This window comes from Somniosus microcephalus, chromosome 1 (genome assembly GCF_052327205.1).
Source record: "Somniosus microcephalus isolate GS21.2 chromosome 1, FLI_Smic_1.0, whole genome shotgun sequence".
NCBI lineage: Eukaryota > Metazoa > Chordata > Chondrichthyes > Squaliformes > Somniosidae > Somniosus > Somniosus microcephalus.
This window is the reverse complement of record NC_140987.1, coordinates 442,559,031-442,576,720: the sequence shown is the minus strand read 5'-3', so window position 1 is coordinate 442,576,720 and position 17,690 is coordinate 442,559,031.

The following is a 17,690-nucleotide window of genomic DNA, read 5'->3' as shown; positions in this document are numbered from 1 at the left end:
GGTCCGCAGTCCAAATCAAAATGATTGACAGCGGGTTGGGAACCCGCTCCGAACCCGCCTCCATGTAAGTTTCCAAAGTGTCGGGTCTGCGATTTCAGAACAGACCCGACACCAAGCAGTGGGGGAGGCATTTCAAATAGTCGTCGTCGTACGTGTCTTCACACTGTTCCCTTTGGGGAACTGTATGAAGTGGTGGAAGGATTTCTGGCCACGATTAACGCTCCTTCCGTGACCGTAACCATCTTCGTACCAGCCATTAGGGTGGTTAGTCCTATGCCGGGAGGGTTTTACGGGCTCCCACAACCCATACGAGGGGGTGGGGGGCACCCACACCCACGGACGTAAGTATCCCGCTGGATGTCAACCCAGAATTTAGAGCCGGAGCTCCGACTCCACTTGCCAGGACTGTCTGGAGCGGGGTTCGAAACCCTACGCCTTCTGGCCCAGCGGCGGGGATGCTATCGCTACGCCAAAGGCCCACTCCATTTAAAATAGTTAAATGCTTGTTATGTGCTTGTTAACTACTATTTTGCCAGCCTATTTCTATTTCACCACATTTTTAACAGGGTTCACATTGTTCGGAGATCACGTCAGGTAAGTAGGTTGGGTTCTCTATGTCTCCCCATTGCTGTGAATAGGCGACAGCTGCAAAAGTGGTATGAGAGCTACCATTTCACAGCTGGTCACTTTCCAATGTCAGAAGCTTGAGCCTTCAGGACGTGAAAGACACTTTTGAGCTGTATACAGTTTGGAAGTGTTTGGAGTAAACTCTGTATCTCTTGGAGCAATCTCTCTCACCATTGACAGATCGCTTCTGTCATCTCAACTTCAGCTGCAATCTATTCCGGCAACATCAGTGCCCTTGAAAAAATCTCACCTTGGTCCTCTGAATCCCTCCACGATCAGTCCCAACACCAACATCACCAGGCACACCAAGCACACCGACAACAACACCAACCTTCTCCGCAATCACCTGATGAAGCACAGGACACAGGGCATCAGCACCCGGCCAGAGATGGCCTCACCATGGTCAGATTTACTTCACTTGATGCTGTACACCCTGCCTGCCACATGATGCGCCAGGTTGGCACCACCCCACACCAGCACCATAAAGCATCCCTACAATGCCCAAGCCATTCCTTTCACACTCTTGGGGTGGGGGGAGTTATGTTGCAACATTCACTGGAACTCATTAAGACACTTCTCAAACTGAGCACAGATCTGTCCAATAAGGTAAAGTGTTGAAAATAAAGATCTCAATGTTTGACAAGACATTAACAGAAACTTCATATGAACATTGGCTAAACCACCCAAGTACCAACACTTGTGTGTTGTTAGTGGGTTTGCTTGCTGGAGGATGAGGGTGAGTGTGAGGGGTGGCTAGTGAGATGAGGAAGTGATAATGACAGGAGTAAGGATGTCTTACTACAGTTATACAAGGCCTTGGTGAGACAACACCTGGAATACTGTGTGCAGTTTTGGTCTCCTTACCTAAGAAAGGATATACTTGCCATAGAGGGAGTGCAGTGAAGGTTCACCAGACTGATTCCTGGGATGGCAGGACTGTCGTACGAGGAGAGATTGGGTCGACTAGGTCTGTATTCACTAGAGTTTAGAAGAATGAGAGGGGATCTCATTGAAACGTATAAAATTCTGACAGGGCTAAACAGACTGGATGCAGGGAGGATGTTTCCCCTGGCTGGGGGGTCTAGAACGAGGGGTCACAGTCTCAGGATATGTGGTAGGACATTTAGGACTGAGATGAGGAGAAATTTCTTCACCCAGAGGATGGTGAACCTGTGGAATTTACCACAGAAGGCTGTGGAGGCCAAGTCACTGAATATATTTAAGAAGGAGATAGATAGATTTCTAGACACAAAAGGCATCAAGGGGTATGGAGAGACAGCGGGAATATGGTATTGAGATAGAGGATCAGCCATGATCATATTGAATGGCGGAGCAAGCTCGAAGGGCCGAATGGCCTACTCCTGCTCCTATTTTCCTATGTTTCTATGTAGATAGAGAGGGTTGGGTGGAGGTGAAAGATAAGTTGGTGTGAGTAAACATGTGCAGGAGTAGGGTAGGGAAGGCAGAGTGATGGAGATGCGATGAGTGGCACAGGAGGATGAGGTTGAGTGCGGCTTTGCAGCAACGTTTCATGATCTGCTCAGATCATTGAACGGCTTGCGCCACTGCAGCCTGGTCCTCCTGACGACATCCCTGCTTTTGCCCTCCTGTGCAATGTGCAACTAGACTGCATTGGTCTCCTGGGGAGCTCTCTTCTGCCCATGGGAAGGGAAGAGAACCTCCCTGCGTGTTGTGACTCCCTCCAGAAGCATATGGAGGGAGTCATGCGAGAGCCTGGGTGCAGCCGTGTACCTTTGCGCAGTGCTTGTCAGTGTTTGCAGCCCCTCAATGCTGCAGAACCAGACAGCACAATGGTCAAAATGAATGTGGCCATGGCCCCTTTAAGGAAACCAGCTGATGGCGCAACATCAAATAACGTCATCAGACCCGCTTCCTTTTAATTGGCCAGGAAACGCGGGTTTAACAAGCCCAATCAATGTAAAATCACTTGGAGAGAGCGGGCTGGGGAGCATGAGCTGGACCAGGACCCACCAACCACCGCGATCCCACCTCCGCTGGCGAAATCGCGGCCTTTAACTCTGTTTCTGTCTCCGCGGATGCTGCCTGACCTGCTGAGTATTTCCAGCATTTTCTGTTTTTATTTCAGAATTCCAGCATCCGCAGTACTTTGCTTTTGTATAAAGGATATAATGGCTTTGAATACAAACGGTAGAATTACAGGAAATGTAGACTTAGACTATCCTCCTCTGAATCAGAAGAACAAGATACTTGTGTGGTAGCTCTGAACTGACACTTGAAGCACCATTCCTTTACTTATGTGACTATCCTTCATCACAAAATCCTGTGACTAATCTTTTATCTCTAATGACTTCAAACAACTAACTCTCTGGCTACAGTCACATAGGGACATAGGCCATTCAGCCCTTTGCGCCTGTTAAATCATGGCTTATCTGTATCTTAACTCCATCTACCCACCTTGATTCCATAACCCTTAATACCCTTGCCTAACAAAAATCTATCAATCTCAGTTTTGAAATTTTCAATTGACCCCCCCAGCCTCAACAACTTTTTTGGGGGAGAGAGTTCCAGATTTCCACTAGCCTTTGTGTGAAGAAGTGCTTCCTGACATCACCCCTGAACAGCCTGGCTCTAATTTTAAGGTGCTGCCCCCTTGTTCTGGACTCCCCCCACACCTACCCTATCAAATCATTTAATCATCTTAAGCACCTCAATCAGATCGCCCCTTAGTCTTCTATACTCAAGGAAATACAAATCTAGTCTATGCAACTTGTCCTCATAATTTAACCCTTTTAGCCCCGGTATCATTCTGATGAATCTGCGCTTCCCCCCACCCCACCCCACCCACCCCCCCACACAACATTCAACCAAGATATAGCCAAAAATCTAGGTAGAAATCCTGGAGAAACAACCTTAAAATCATGGGCTGGATTTTCATTGAGGAGGCGGGTAGGAGGCGGGACTACATCTTTCGGGGTTGTAGTCCCGCCTCCATCGAGTTCTAGCCAACCCACGCGATTTAGACTTGATTGACTTTGTTGACCCCGCCCAGCAGGCTCAGCAGGCCAAATAAGGGCCATCCAGCAATAGGTGACGTCGCAGATTGAAATTTCATCTGTCAAGACCTTTTGACAGATGAAATATCAGCGTTTGACAGCGGTTTGAAGCTGTCAAACACTGACAATCTGTACTCCAGGTTAATTCCTTCCTCTCAGGATGATTTAGAGATCTCCCCGGAACAGAAAGCAGAGGCTGCAGATTTTGACAGATCGCAGCCATTCTGCTTTCTGTGCCAGTGAGATGAGGGACTCCCGAGACCTGAAGGAAGGAAGGCTGTAAAGGTAAATAAAGGTTAGTAGAACTTCTTTAAACACTTTAAACACACCAAACACACTTACCTCTGCACTCATGCACCCATCACTCACCTGAACACCAGACATCTCAAACCCTCCAAGCCCTTCATCCCGACGGCCTGCCTCCTCTAACTTGGTGTGGGTTGGAGCCATCGGGAATCCCACATTTCAACAATGAAAATAGGGATTAGGCTAAAAACTCAGTTAATTGGCACTAATCCCCTTCCTGCCTCGGGGAGGTGGGTCCCAGTGCGGGGTGGGTACCCACCTCCTTTGAAACTGGAATGGGGGCGGGATGGGGTTGGGACCCCCGATTTCAGGATTTTTAACCCCCACACGCCTCCAATCCCGACTCCACGGCCCAATGAAAATCCAGCCCCATGTGTCTCTTCAACACAGGACATTCAAATATATGTTTAAAAAGATCCCCCAAGATGTCAATCACATTCGATATTTGAATTAAATAGAATGGTTTGATTTATTGTTCTGTGCCAACCATTTTAATCAACCTGCATTTGCAAGAAAAATTAATACTTTTCCAACCAGCAGTGAGGACACTTATGGACAGAGTGATGCTCATGGCTCCACACTCTATAAATGTTAACATCTTAAACTGCCTTTTCTACGACAGGAACAAACTGCAGATGAATATTAATGCCTTTGGTGTACAAGGTGACGAATCAGCTAATGCTAATTATCCTCATGTGTACAATGACCAGCAAGAAAGAATCCAATAAATAATCCATCACAGAAAGAAATGCTTACATTTTGTCACTGCAGAAATTACGCAAGGATTTTCCCCCTATGTAGTATATCGCTTACAAAAACAGTTGATGTGAATGGAAACTTTATTAAGAACATAAGATGAGAACATAAGAACTGGAAGCAGGAGTAAGCAAGACAAGCCCTCGAGCCATTCAATAAGATCATGGCTGATCTTCTACCATTTCCCTGCCCGATCCACATATTCTAGTGAATCATAGAAATTTATGGCACAGAAGGAGGCTAATCGGCCCATCGTGTCTGCACCGGTCGAAAAAGAGCTACCCAGCCTAATCCCACTTCCCAGCTCTTGGTCCGTAGCGCTGTACGTTACTGTGCTTCAAGTGCATATCCGAGTACTTGTTAAATGTGATGAGGGTTTCTGCCTCTACCACCCTCTCAGGCAGTGAGTTCCAGACCCCCACCACCCTCTGGGTGAAAACATTTCTCCTCAACTCCCCACTAGTCCTTCTACCAATTACTTTCAATCTCTGCCCCCTGGTTATTGACCTCTCTGCTAAGGGAAATAGGTCCTTCCTGTCCACTCTATCTCGGCCCCTCATAATTTTATACACCTCAATTAAGTCTCGCCTCAGCCTCCTCTGTTCCAAGGAAAACATCCCCAGCCTACCCAATCTTTCTTCCTAGCTAACATTCCCCAGTCCTCGTAAATCTCCTCTGTACCCTCTCTCGTGCAATCACATCTTTCCTGTAATGTGGTGACCAAAACTGTATGCAGTACTCCAGCTGTGGCCTCACTAGTGTTTTATACAGTTCTAGTCTAACCTCTCTACTCTTAAATTCTGTGCCTCGGCTAATAAAGGAAAGTATCCCATATTCCTTCTTAACCACCTTATCTACCTGTCCTGCTACCTTCAGGGATCTGTGGACATGCACTCCAAGGTCCCCCTGTTCCACTACACTACTCAGTGTCCTACCATTTATTGTACATTCCCTTACCTTGTTAGCCCTCCCCAAATGCATTACCTCACACTTCTCCGGATTGAATTCCATTTGCCACTTTTCTGCCCAGCTGACCAGTCCATTGATATCTTCCTGCAGTCTGCAGCTTTCTTCCTCACTATCACTCACACGGCCAATTTTTATGTCATCTGCAAACTTCTTAATCATGCCCCCTACATTGAAGTCTAAATCATTGATATCTACCACAAAAAGCAAGGGACCCAGGGAGCCCTGCCGAACCCCACTGGAAACAGCCTTCCAGTCACAAAAACACCCGTCGACCATTACCCTCTGCTTCCTGCCACTGAGCCAATTTTGGATCCAAATTGTCACTTTCCCTGACCAGTCTGCCATGTGGGATCTTGTCAAAGGCCTTCCCTTAACAAATCCATGCTGACTGTCCTTGATTATTCCGTGACTTTCTAAATGACGATTTAGAGTGTAAAGGGTTAATCAGAAGTGTCAAAGTTGCAGCATCATTCTATATTGTTCACCAGTAAAAATGAGAGATAGTGGATGCCTCGAGTATTGCATACAGAATATGAAAGACAGGAGGTTGATATTTAACAGTGCAAACTGAAAGAACAGAATGTTAGAAATCCATTTTGAAGTGTAAAACGTATAAAGAATTCCTCGTGTATTTTCCAAGCGATATCATTGGCACTGAACATAAATGTTCTGATGGAACTCTGAACGATAATGACTCAAAACTGGGAAGCTCTTTGTGCTGAATGTAAAATTTAAAAGTATAAAATAATGGCATTTTTAACAGTGGATTGGAAACTGTTGTAGAGGGTACGAGCGCAATTCCAGTTTCACTTTGTCACAGTGCGAATGCACAGCTAGAATTGCACCACACTGCTCGTGGGGAGGAGATGGAATGTCAGCAGTTCCAGACACGTGTAAATGGCCAACCATGCAAATGCATATTGCTTACATGTTAACAAATAGAATGATGTACTCTGGCTAGAAATGTTCTTGGTACACTGATGTTCGTGGTACAACACCACTTCTTCAAAGGCGTATTGCCGTTGGGAGCCTTTTAGCTGCTCATTTGGTCGGTGCTATGCCATTGTTGCCGTGAGTCGGGTAGCATAGTGGTTATGTTACTGGATTAGTAATCCATGAGACCTGGACTGATGATGTCTGAGACATGTAGTTCAAATCCCACCATGGCAACTAATCAAATAAATCAGTTAATTTATTAAATCTGGATTTAAAAAGCTAGTATTAGTAATTTAATTGTCATAAAAACCCATCTGGTTGACTCAAGTCTTTTTGGGAAGGAAATCTGCCGTCCTATACCCGGTCTGGCCTATATGTGACTTCAGATCCACAGTGGTTGACTGCCCACTGAGAATGGCCTACAAAGAAGATGGACTGCAGTGGTTCAAGAAGGTGACTCACCACCACCTTCTCAAGGGCAATTAGGAATGGGCAATAAATGCTGGCCTTGCCAGCGACGCCCACATCCTGCGAACGAACTTTAAAAAAAACACGTGTAACCCCTTCACGGTTCTTTAGATATATGTGAGATGTGGTCTCTGTTGTAGACAGTATTCTATAGTCCAGTAAGGAGATCACTACTACAATGGCTTAATTCTAATTATCTTACTTTATAGTTTTAACGTCAGACAGTATAAGAAGATTACGGGTCAATGACCTAAATTAGACATTTGCATACATTGGAATGAATCTAGACATAATAAACATACATTCTCCATTTATATGGATTCAAAGGAGAATCTGTCCCTGTGTCCAAATTCGAGTGCACTCTTTCGTTGGCGCGCTTAAGTTGGAGCTCATGGTATGTATAATGTCTGCAAGACTTACGACTCCGAACCCCTTCCTCCTGGGGTTTCTGCCTGGAGACTGCGCAGCCTCACTTAACAATTCCTGTATGGTTCTTTAACTTCTGCTTTTCTTCAGTGCTTTCTCACACAAGAGAAATTGTACTTAGTAACTTCAGACCATAGCACCATAAGCTGTTTCTTCTGTTACCGTCAACAAATATCAACGACAGTGCAGAACCACCCAGTAATTAAACCCATCAAACATCGGTTTAGTTATGTTTTCAAAACAGGTGGCAGGAAATTGCACTCCCCCGCACTGTAAGCCCAGGGTAAGGCGCGGTCCTCAGCCTCTACTGGCACTCCACGCCCTGCGGTCCCTGAGCAAACCTCGCACTCGACAGTTGACTCCCGCTCCCGAGCTCGCCAACTGTCACTCCCGTGCTCACCAACTGTCACTCCCGCTCTCGCCAACTGTCACTCCTGCGCTTAGGGCGTCACGTGATGCGCGTTGTTGCGTCGCCGGCCGTTGAGGCCGAAGTCGCTAGGCCGGGCTGTGCCGGCGCACGCACATCACGTCGTACGTGACGTCAGCGCGCTAGGGCGCGTCTTAAAGGGGCAATGGCCCCAACAGGTAAGTTAAAAGGGCAACGGCCCCAAAAGGTAAGTTAAACATACAGTAAGGTAAGTTAAAGGGAATTATGTATATCTCAATGTAAGGGACAACCAGTGGTACCAAGCCAAAGATTGACAACCCCACCCAGCGCACACAACATTTCCAGTGGGCATTACACACGTACAGCAAAGTTAGAAAATTTCATTTAGTCCCAATTCGCACGCATCTTTATTCACAGGTCATCCAGATGGTGTGATGATGGTATCGACCGAGATAAGGAAAACTGTAACTGCCAGTAGTGGAGGGACTGCCCAAGATTCAGTTGATGTGCTGAGCAAGGTCACAAGCAGACGGGGATGGGAGCCTACACTATAACTGAGAGATAGGATGGCGCTATCATCTTTTCTTCACTCGGAACAACCACCATAATTGCTGCTTGATTTTGATGGAAATGTATCTAAGCAGCCACTTGTCATACCAAAGCATCTTTTGTTGTACAATGACACATTACCCTAATCTAGCAGTTTTGATCTATTGCTCCTGCCACATTAATCAGTCTAACAAATTATTTATGCATGTATAATCCATTGCATCTTGGATACTGTTTTCACTCTGATACACTCCGAAGCCAAACAGGTAAAGTCGCAATACGTGCTTGATTATACGGTGAAGCACTAACACATGCTAATCAATTCAGTATTACTATAGGGAAGTGAAACTGTTACTAACAAATAATGACCCGTATTTTCCGATCGGAGGCTTCCTGCGTGCGGAGACCTCCAATCTGGAAAAAAATCTACGGACTTACCTGAGGGCTCCCGAGGTCCGGACATTTCCATTCCTGGGCCTCTCCAACTCGAAATGCGCAGGGCCCACGTATCCCAGAGGCGCATCCAGTTCGCAAGCGTCCCTGAGACCACATGGGCCATGGGGAGCCAATCAAAGAAGGGAATCTCCCTTCATACACTTGACAGATAGACCTGTTAAATATATGAATGGAGATCAAAAACACAGTAAAACATTAAATACATTTTTTAAAAACCATCACATTTTTAAAATGAGTTGAAATTACAATAAATTAAATATTTTAAACAAAAATTTAATTTTTTGAAAGAAATAATTAAAGTTTTTTACGGGGCTAAAAATAAACTTACCTTTTTTAAAAGTATTTTTTTTAATTATAAATGAGTGGAAATTTAAAAAAACACCTTTTTTTCAACCCTTTAACCAGGTGTAAGATTTCTAAGAGTTTTCTGCAGGCGGAGGTACTCCAGAAAGTGGAACTATCCGCCCGCAGAGGCCCTTCTCCAGGGCAAGCGTCCGATCTGCCAAGATCAGATCCGCTATCAGAAATATCGGTTTCCATCACATGCGCTGTGCATTCCTGAAACCGGCATTTCCGATGTCCCTACGGGTGTGTACACAACCCGTACCCACCCGTAGGGATCGGAATATACGCACTAAGATCCTTTCTGTATAAGTTACCGGTACCAATATTGAAGGAAACTTTCATAACCTGTACAGGACAGTCACTCTGTTCCATTAAGGACTTACGTTTACTTAGAGGAACCGGCATTGTTTGATACATAGGATCAACACACGGCATAGAAAGAGGCCATTCGCCCCATCGTGCCTGTGCCGGTTCTCTGAAAGAGCTCTCCAATTAGTCCCACTCCCCCGCTCTTTCCCCACAGCCCCTGCAATTTTTTTTTCCTTTTTAAGTATATATACAACTCTTTTTGAAAGTTATTATTGAATCTGCTTCCACTGGCTTTCAGGCAGTGCATTCCCGATCACAACAACTCACTGCATAAAAAAAAAGTCTTCATCTCCTCTCTGGTATTGTTGCCAATTATCTTACATCTGCGTCCTCTGCTTACCGACCCTCCTGCCCATGGCAGGGTTTCTCCCTATTTACCCTTTTCAAAAGCCTTCACAATTTTGAACGCCTCTATTAAATCTCCCCTTAACCTTCTCTGCTCTAAGGAGAACAATCCGAGCTTCTCTAATCTCTCCACGTAGCTGAAGTCCCTCATCCCTAGCATCGCTCTGGGAATTCTCCTCTGCACCTGCTCCAAGGCCCTCGACAACCTTCGCTGCTCACGATGTGGTCTCCTCTACATTGGGGAGACCAAACGCAGATTGGGTGACTGCTTTGCGGAACACCTCCGTTCAGTCTGTAAGGGTGACCCCGAGTTTCCAGTCGCCTGTCATTTTAATTCACCGCCCCATTCCCACTCGGACCTCACCGTCCTCGGCCTCTTGCATTGTTCCACGGAAGCTCAACGTAAACTCGAGGAACAGCACCTCATCTTCCGATTAGGCACTTTACAGCCTTCTGGACTCAATATCGAGTTCAACAATTTCAGATCATAATCTCGGCCCCTATTACATTTTTACTTATATTTTTTATCCACACCTTTGTTTTGGCCTTTCCCCCCCCCCCCCCCCCCGTTTCTTTTTTTTTCTTTCCCACATGGCAGCTGTCTCTCATTCTGCCAGCACATTTCACACCTAATCTGGAGCCGTCTTTTGTCTCCACTAGTCCTATCACCATCTCGTCTCGTTTTGAATACCTCTTAATATCTCTTCACTTCTCTTTTGTTCTCTCCCAGCCTGGCCTCTTAATCTATTTCATTTCCTGTGCTTCTTTAGTCTTGACAAAGGGTTTGACTCGAAACGTTGACTCTATTTTCTCTCCATGGATGTTGCCTGGCCTGCTGAGTTTTTCCAGCATTTTCTGTTGTTTTTCCTAAAGTGTGCCCAGAATTGAACACAATACTCCCACTGAGGTCTATCCAATAATTTATCATGTACATTATATAAAAATATAGCACCTGGTTGTTAAAACTATTGTCGCATACACTGGCATTATACACGCTTTCAGCGCTGAGACTAAATAACCAGACAATGTTTCATGTATTAAACAACGCCGGTTGCTCTAAGTAAACAGAAGTCCTTAATGGAACAGAGTGACTGTCCTGTACAGGTTATGAAAGTTTCCTTCAGTAATGGTACCGGTAATTCATAGAATAAAGGATCTTACTGTATATATTATTCATAAATAATAGTTTTACATCCATAAAATAATGCTGAATTGATTAGCATGTGTTAGTGCTTCACCGTATAATCAAATGCATATGTGACTTTAACTTACATATAGATTGGACTAGCCTAATCAGTAAAAATAATGAGGAGGAGGAATTCCTTGAGTGTTTAAGGGATGGTTATCTGGATCAATATGTCGAGGAACCAACTCGGGAACAGGCTATATTGGACTGGGTACTGTGCAATGAGAAGGGACTAATCAGTAATCTTGTTGTACGGGGACCCTTGGGTCAGAGCGATCATAACATGATCGATTTCTCACTCGAAATGGAGAGCGAAGAAATTGACTCAGAGACTAAGGTCCTGAATTTAAACAAGGGGAATTATGATGCCATGAGACGGGAACTGAGTAGGTCTGATTGGACAACGTTCCTGGGAGGACTGGAGGTAGATAAACAATGGCAAACATTTAAAGATAGAATGACAAAATTGCAAAAATTGTTTATACCAATCTGGCATAAAAGGAAATCTAAAAAGGTGACTCAACCGTGGATAACAGGGGAAATTAGAGACAGCATAAAATCCAAAGATAGGGCGTATAAAATAGCCAAAAAAAGCGCCAGAGCGGAAGATTGGGAACAGTTTAAGATAGAGCAAAGGAGGGCAAAGGGCATAATCAAGAGGGGCAAAATAGCTTACGAAAACAAGCTGGCGGAAAATATAAAAACTAACTCCAAAAGCTTTTATAAGTATATCAAAAGGAAAAGACTGGTGAAAACCAAAGTTGGTCCATTGCAGTCAGATACGGGGGAATATATAATGGGAAATAAGGAAATGGCAGATCAACTAAATGCATACTTTGGGTCAGTCTTTACGAAGGAAGACACAAAAAACCTCCCTGGGATATCGGGAAAAATAGGGACATTGGCAAAGGAGGAACTGACGCAAATCAATATCTCTAAGGATATGGTGTTAAGGAAGCTAAAGGGATTGAAGGTGGACAAATCCCCAGGGCCTGATAACATGCATCCTAGGGTACTGAAGGAGGTGGCCCTAGAGATAGCGGATGCACTAAGGATGATTTTTCAGAATTCATTAGACTCGGGAACAGTGCCCATGGATTGGAGGGTAGCTAACGTTACCCCACTATTCAAAAAGGGGGGTAGGGAAAAAGCAGGTAATTACAGACCTGTAAGCCTTACATCAGTTGTGGGCAAAATGCTGGAGTCCATCATTAAGGATGAAATAGCGGAGCACTTAGCAAATGGGGACAGGATAGGACAGAGTCAACATGGATTTACAAAGGGTAAATCGTGCTTGACTAATCTATTGGAATTTTTTGAGGGAGTAACTGGTAGAATAGATGGGGGAGAGCCAGTAGATGTGGTGTACCTGGACTTCCAAAAGGCCTTCGATAAGGTCCCACATAAAAGATTAGCATGGAAAATTGAGGCTCATGGGATAAAGGGGAAAGTATTGGCGTGGATAGGGAACTGGCTGTCAGATAGAAAACAGAGAGTTGGAATAAACGGCTCATTTTCTGAATGGCAGGCAGTAACAAGTGGGGTACCACAGGGATCTGTCCTGGGCCCCCAGCTGTTCACAATTTACATTAATGACCTGGATCAGGGAGTCGGATGCAGCATTTCCAAATTTGCAGACGACACTAAACTAGGAGGGGGGGTGGGCTCAGAGGAAGAGACCAGGAAGCTCCAGAGCGATTTGGACAGACTGGGCGATTGGGCGGATAAATGGCAGATGCACTATAATGTGGACAAGTGCGAAGTTATCCACCTTGGGTGCAGGAACGGGAGGGCAAATTATTATTTAAATGGCAATAGATTGGGAGAGGGGGAAGTACAGAGAGACCTGGGTGTTCTTGTACACCAGTCACTGAAGGCGAGCATGCAGGTGCAACAGGCGGTCAAGAAGGCAAACGGTATGCTGGCCTTCATAGCAAAAGGGTTAGAATACAGGAACAGGGATACCTTGCTGCAGCTGTACAGGGCACTGGTGAGACCACACCTCGAGTACTGTGTACAGTTTTGGTCGCCTCATCTGAGGAAGGATGTTCTTGCCATGGAGGGGGTGCAGCGGCGATTCACCAGGCTGATACCAGGAATGGCGGGAATGACCTATGAGGAGAGACTATGTAGTTTAGGGATGTACACACTGGAGTTTAGAAGATTGAGAGGGGACCTCATAGAAGTGTATAAAATTCTGACAGGTCTAGACAGACTGGATGCAGAAGGAATGTTTCCCTTGGCGGGTGAGAACAGAACTAGAGGACATAATTTAAGGATAAGGGCTAAACCATTTAGGACAGAGATGAGGGGGAATTTCTTCACTCAGAGAGTGGTGAACCTGTGGAACTCATTGCCACAGAGGGCAGTGTACGCCAGCTCATTAAATATATTTAAGAGGGAATTAGATATATTTCTACGGGCAAAAGGGGTTAAGGGTTACGGAGAGAAGGCGGGGACGGGATACTGAATTAAAGGATCAGCCATGATCTCATTGAATGGCGGAGCAGGCACGAAGGGCCGAATGGCCTACTCCTGCTCCTATCTTCTATGTATCTATGTATCTATGTAAAACATAGAAACATAGAAGATAGGAGCAGGAGTAGGCCATTCGGCCCCTCGAGCCTGTTCCGCCATTCAATGAGATCATGGCTGATCATCCAAACTCAGTACCCTGTCCCTGCTTTCTCCCCATACCCCTTGATCCCTTTAGCCTTAAGAAATATATCCAACTCCTTCTTGAATATATTTAATGAATTGGCCTCTACTGCCTTCTGTGGTAGAGAATTCCACAGGTTCACCACTCTCTGGGTGAAGAAATTCCTCCTCATTTCTGTCCTAAATGGCTCACCCCTTATCCTTAGACTGTGACCCCTGGTTCTGGACTCCCCAACCATCGGGAACATCCTTCCTGCATCTAGTCTGTCCAGTCCTGTCAGAATTTTATAAGTTTCAATAAGATCCCCTCTCATTCTTCTAAACTCCAGCGAGTATAAGCCCAATTGTCCCAATCTCTCCTCATACATCATTCCTGCCATCCCAGGTATCAGTCTGGTGACTCTTCGCTGCACTCCCTCCATGGCAAGAACATCCTTCCTCAGATAAGACGACCAAAACTGCACACAATACTCAAGATGTGGTCTCACCAAGGCCCAGTACAACATTGCAACATTTATTGCGGTAAAAATAAATGCAAATGACTTTGTGATTAAACTGTTATCAGTTTGGAATAGCGACAGGAGTATCTTTTAAAAGAAAAATCACAAATTGGTTAAGTAGGCAACGAAGTGAACTGCAAGCACGATTAAACATTTATACAAGTTTGCAGCTCACCACCGTCGATGGAGCACTGAAACTACTTAGAACACTCCGATCTATCAAGATTGCTGGGACAACAATTTTGCATCAAAACTAAATAATGTTTGTGACCACTTAGTGCTTTTAGAGACTGCTTTAAATTAAGAATTTTTGCAGTGAGAATTATTCCCCTGATTTCACCTTATAATTCAGGGCTTTCCTGTGGCATTGCTCACGGTGAGTCAAAGGATTTGCTATTTTATAATGCCAGGTATTTTACACCTTATCTCCATGTCTGTCCCACTCTTTTTGTCGCTGTTTTTCTCTCACTTATTCTGTAAGACTCTTCTCCCAGCTGCCTCCATCCTTTTCCATATGCATCAGATGCAGATTCCTTGACTGATTTACTCACTTTCTCCCTCATAACTTTTTTTGGAGCTCAAGGCGTGTCGTAAGATGGAAGGCAACATCTGTAAGACTGGAATAACAACAGAAAACGCTGGAAAAACTCAGCAGGCCAGGCAACATCCGTGGAGAGGGAAACAGAGTTAACGTTTCAGGTCGAAACCCTTCGTCAGTACTGTTTTCTCAGTCCTGACGAAGGGTCTTCGACCTGAAACGTTAACTCTGTTTCTCTCTCCACGGATGTTGCCTGGCCTGCTGAATTTTTCCAACTTTTTCTGTTGTTATTTTGGATTTCCAGCATCCGCAGTATTTTGCTATCTGTAAGACTGGAGGTAGATACTGGGATTGGCGTGAGGATGTAAGCAAAGTGCTACAATGCACAATTTGAAAGTTACTATTCAATCTGCTTGCACGACCCTTTCAGGCAGATTAGCCATGAATGGCAGAACAGGCTCGAGGGGCTGAATGGCCTCCTGCTGTTCCTAAGTTGCTTTTTTCCTTGTGTTGGGTGACACAGAATTGGGGGCTGGGAGGTGATAGGGGTTAAATCATCAGGGTCTGCGTGTACTGCATCTGAGAGGGACTTGGGAAGTAGCTGAAGCTGGACGGGATTGGACGCCATGGGCACTGGGAGGCTGTAGCCTGGCAGGTATGGAGGACTGGTTGGGAGAAATTGGGGACAGGCCAGAGTCTGGGAACATGGGGACGCTTGAGGTTTTGGGCCTAGGAGCACATTGGCGAAGGCGCTGGACCATCAGGTACTCATAAAGCAATTAGTGGCCCTGAATTTGCGGTCGAAGGCTTCCCGCGGGGAAACGCCTCTGATCCACAAATGAAATGCCCGCGTACCTGGTGATCCAGGAGCTATGGAGACTCGCGGTCCCGGGCCTCTCCGGGTACACGCAGGTAGAGGCCCACGTATCCCAGGGGCACAGCCGGTTCGCGAGCGTCCCCAGGATCACGTGGGCCGGACCAGTGAATGAGAGAAGGGAATCCCCATTCGTGCTTATGGAGATTCTGTATGTACTTAAACCCCATAAGCATGAATGGGAATACCCCAAAAAATACAGCTAGACATCAAAAAAAAAAATTTAATTACATAATTAAAATTAATTAAAATGCCGTTTAATTAAATATTTAAAACAAAAATTAAATTTTTTGAAAAGGAAATTTACATGTTTTAAAGGGGCTAAAAATAACCTTACCTTATTGCACAGGTTTTTAAATGTATAAATGATTGAAAAACATATATTTTTATGATTTTTCAAACTCTTATGCTGGTAAAAACAAGCCTTACGTCTGCTTTTACCAGGCGTAAAAATTTCACGGGCATTCGCTGGGCAGAACTCTCCGCCCGCGGAGCCCCTTTTCCCGGGGATGAGTTGGTTCTGTCAAGAAGATTCTTGACGGGTCACAAGTTCCAGGTCTTCACGCATGCGCTTCGCACTTGTAAACCCGGGACTTGCGTGGCCCTTACAGGCTCGTATGCACCCGTAGGGGTGGCAAAATATGGGCCAGTATTTTTTTATATAGAGATAGTAGTTTTTCATTGAGTCAAATGGTTCATTCACTGAAAAATAAAGGGGGAGAAATTCAGCTGTTCGCGCCACCGATTAACGCCTAAAGAGGCCGAGAAGTGGGGCGCTAGCCAATTTCCGGGCGGGCGCAAGGCGCCTAGCGCCTCGCCCCATATTGAGCATGCATTTAGCGCCAGCGCTAAATCTTAGCGCCCGCTCATGGGCGCAGTCTGATTATGACGTCATTTGAGAGTGCAACGCCTTTTGGGCGCCCCGGACCGGAAATTCAGTGGCGCCCCCCTCCGTAGCGCCTGGCGCTAATAGTGACAGCTTACCTGGACCTTACCAAGTCACTCTCGGGCTGGAGGAGCGTTATTTAAAGGGGACTGGTGTGGTTTAAAAGTGGCAGCCATTTTTGGATCACAACTTCCTCGAGAGCTACAAAGAGTTGCTGAGCTGCACACTGAGAGCCATTTGACCACTGAGCCAGCGCAGGCAGACGATCTTCAGCCTTCTGACCATCACCTTGCTGTTGGTGAGCCTTGACAACGGGGAACCTTCCTGTGGGCACTTATTATGGGGGCTGCATTAGAGGGGAACGTCCTGCTGCTGAATCATCTGGAAAGGGCACTGAGACGCTGGGAGAGGGGGGCGGGCATGGCCAGATGGAGGAGGGCCATACAGACGTCGCCACAGCAGACCTTACGCTGGCAGGATTATCCGACAGCAGTTTTCCTACATGAACATGCCGGAGGAGCAGTGTGTCAGAAGGCTGCGATTTAGAAAGGAGGTGGTGACTGAGCTGTGCCAGCTGCTTCAGCCAGATCTGCAGCCTCAGATAAGGTGCAGGACACCTCTGTCGGCGGCTGAGAAGATGGCTGCTGGCCTGAACTTCTACGCGAGCGGCTCTTCTCAGGCTGCGCGTCAGAGGCTGATCAGAAGTAGCTTCTAGGCCCCTCTCACGGAATGCTTGCTGCCATTCCAAGAACAGGAATGGAACTGGTCTGATACCCCCAAGCCTATGAAGGGCAAGATGCATGTAAATAGCAGGCATGGCCATTGTAAATGAAGAAAGTGTTTCATTACACAAAATGTGGTTCCTTCAAACATGAGAAAGCTATGGCAACAGAAAGCAAAACTAATACACTGACACATAACTGCTTCTCACACCCGGGAGACTGTCCAAAACATAAATCACATTCTGACCATCTTCCTTGGCCTTGATTCTACTGCGCCAACCAAAGCATCCAATGCCCCATCAGTGAGGCATTCCGCCCTCTGCCTCACCCTTTCCATGTCTTGCTAGGCTG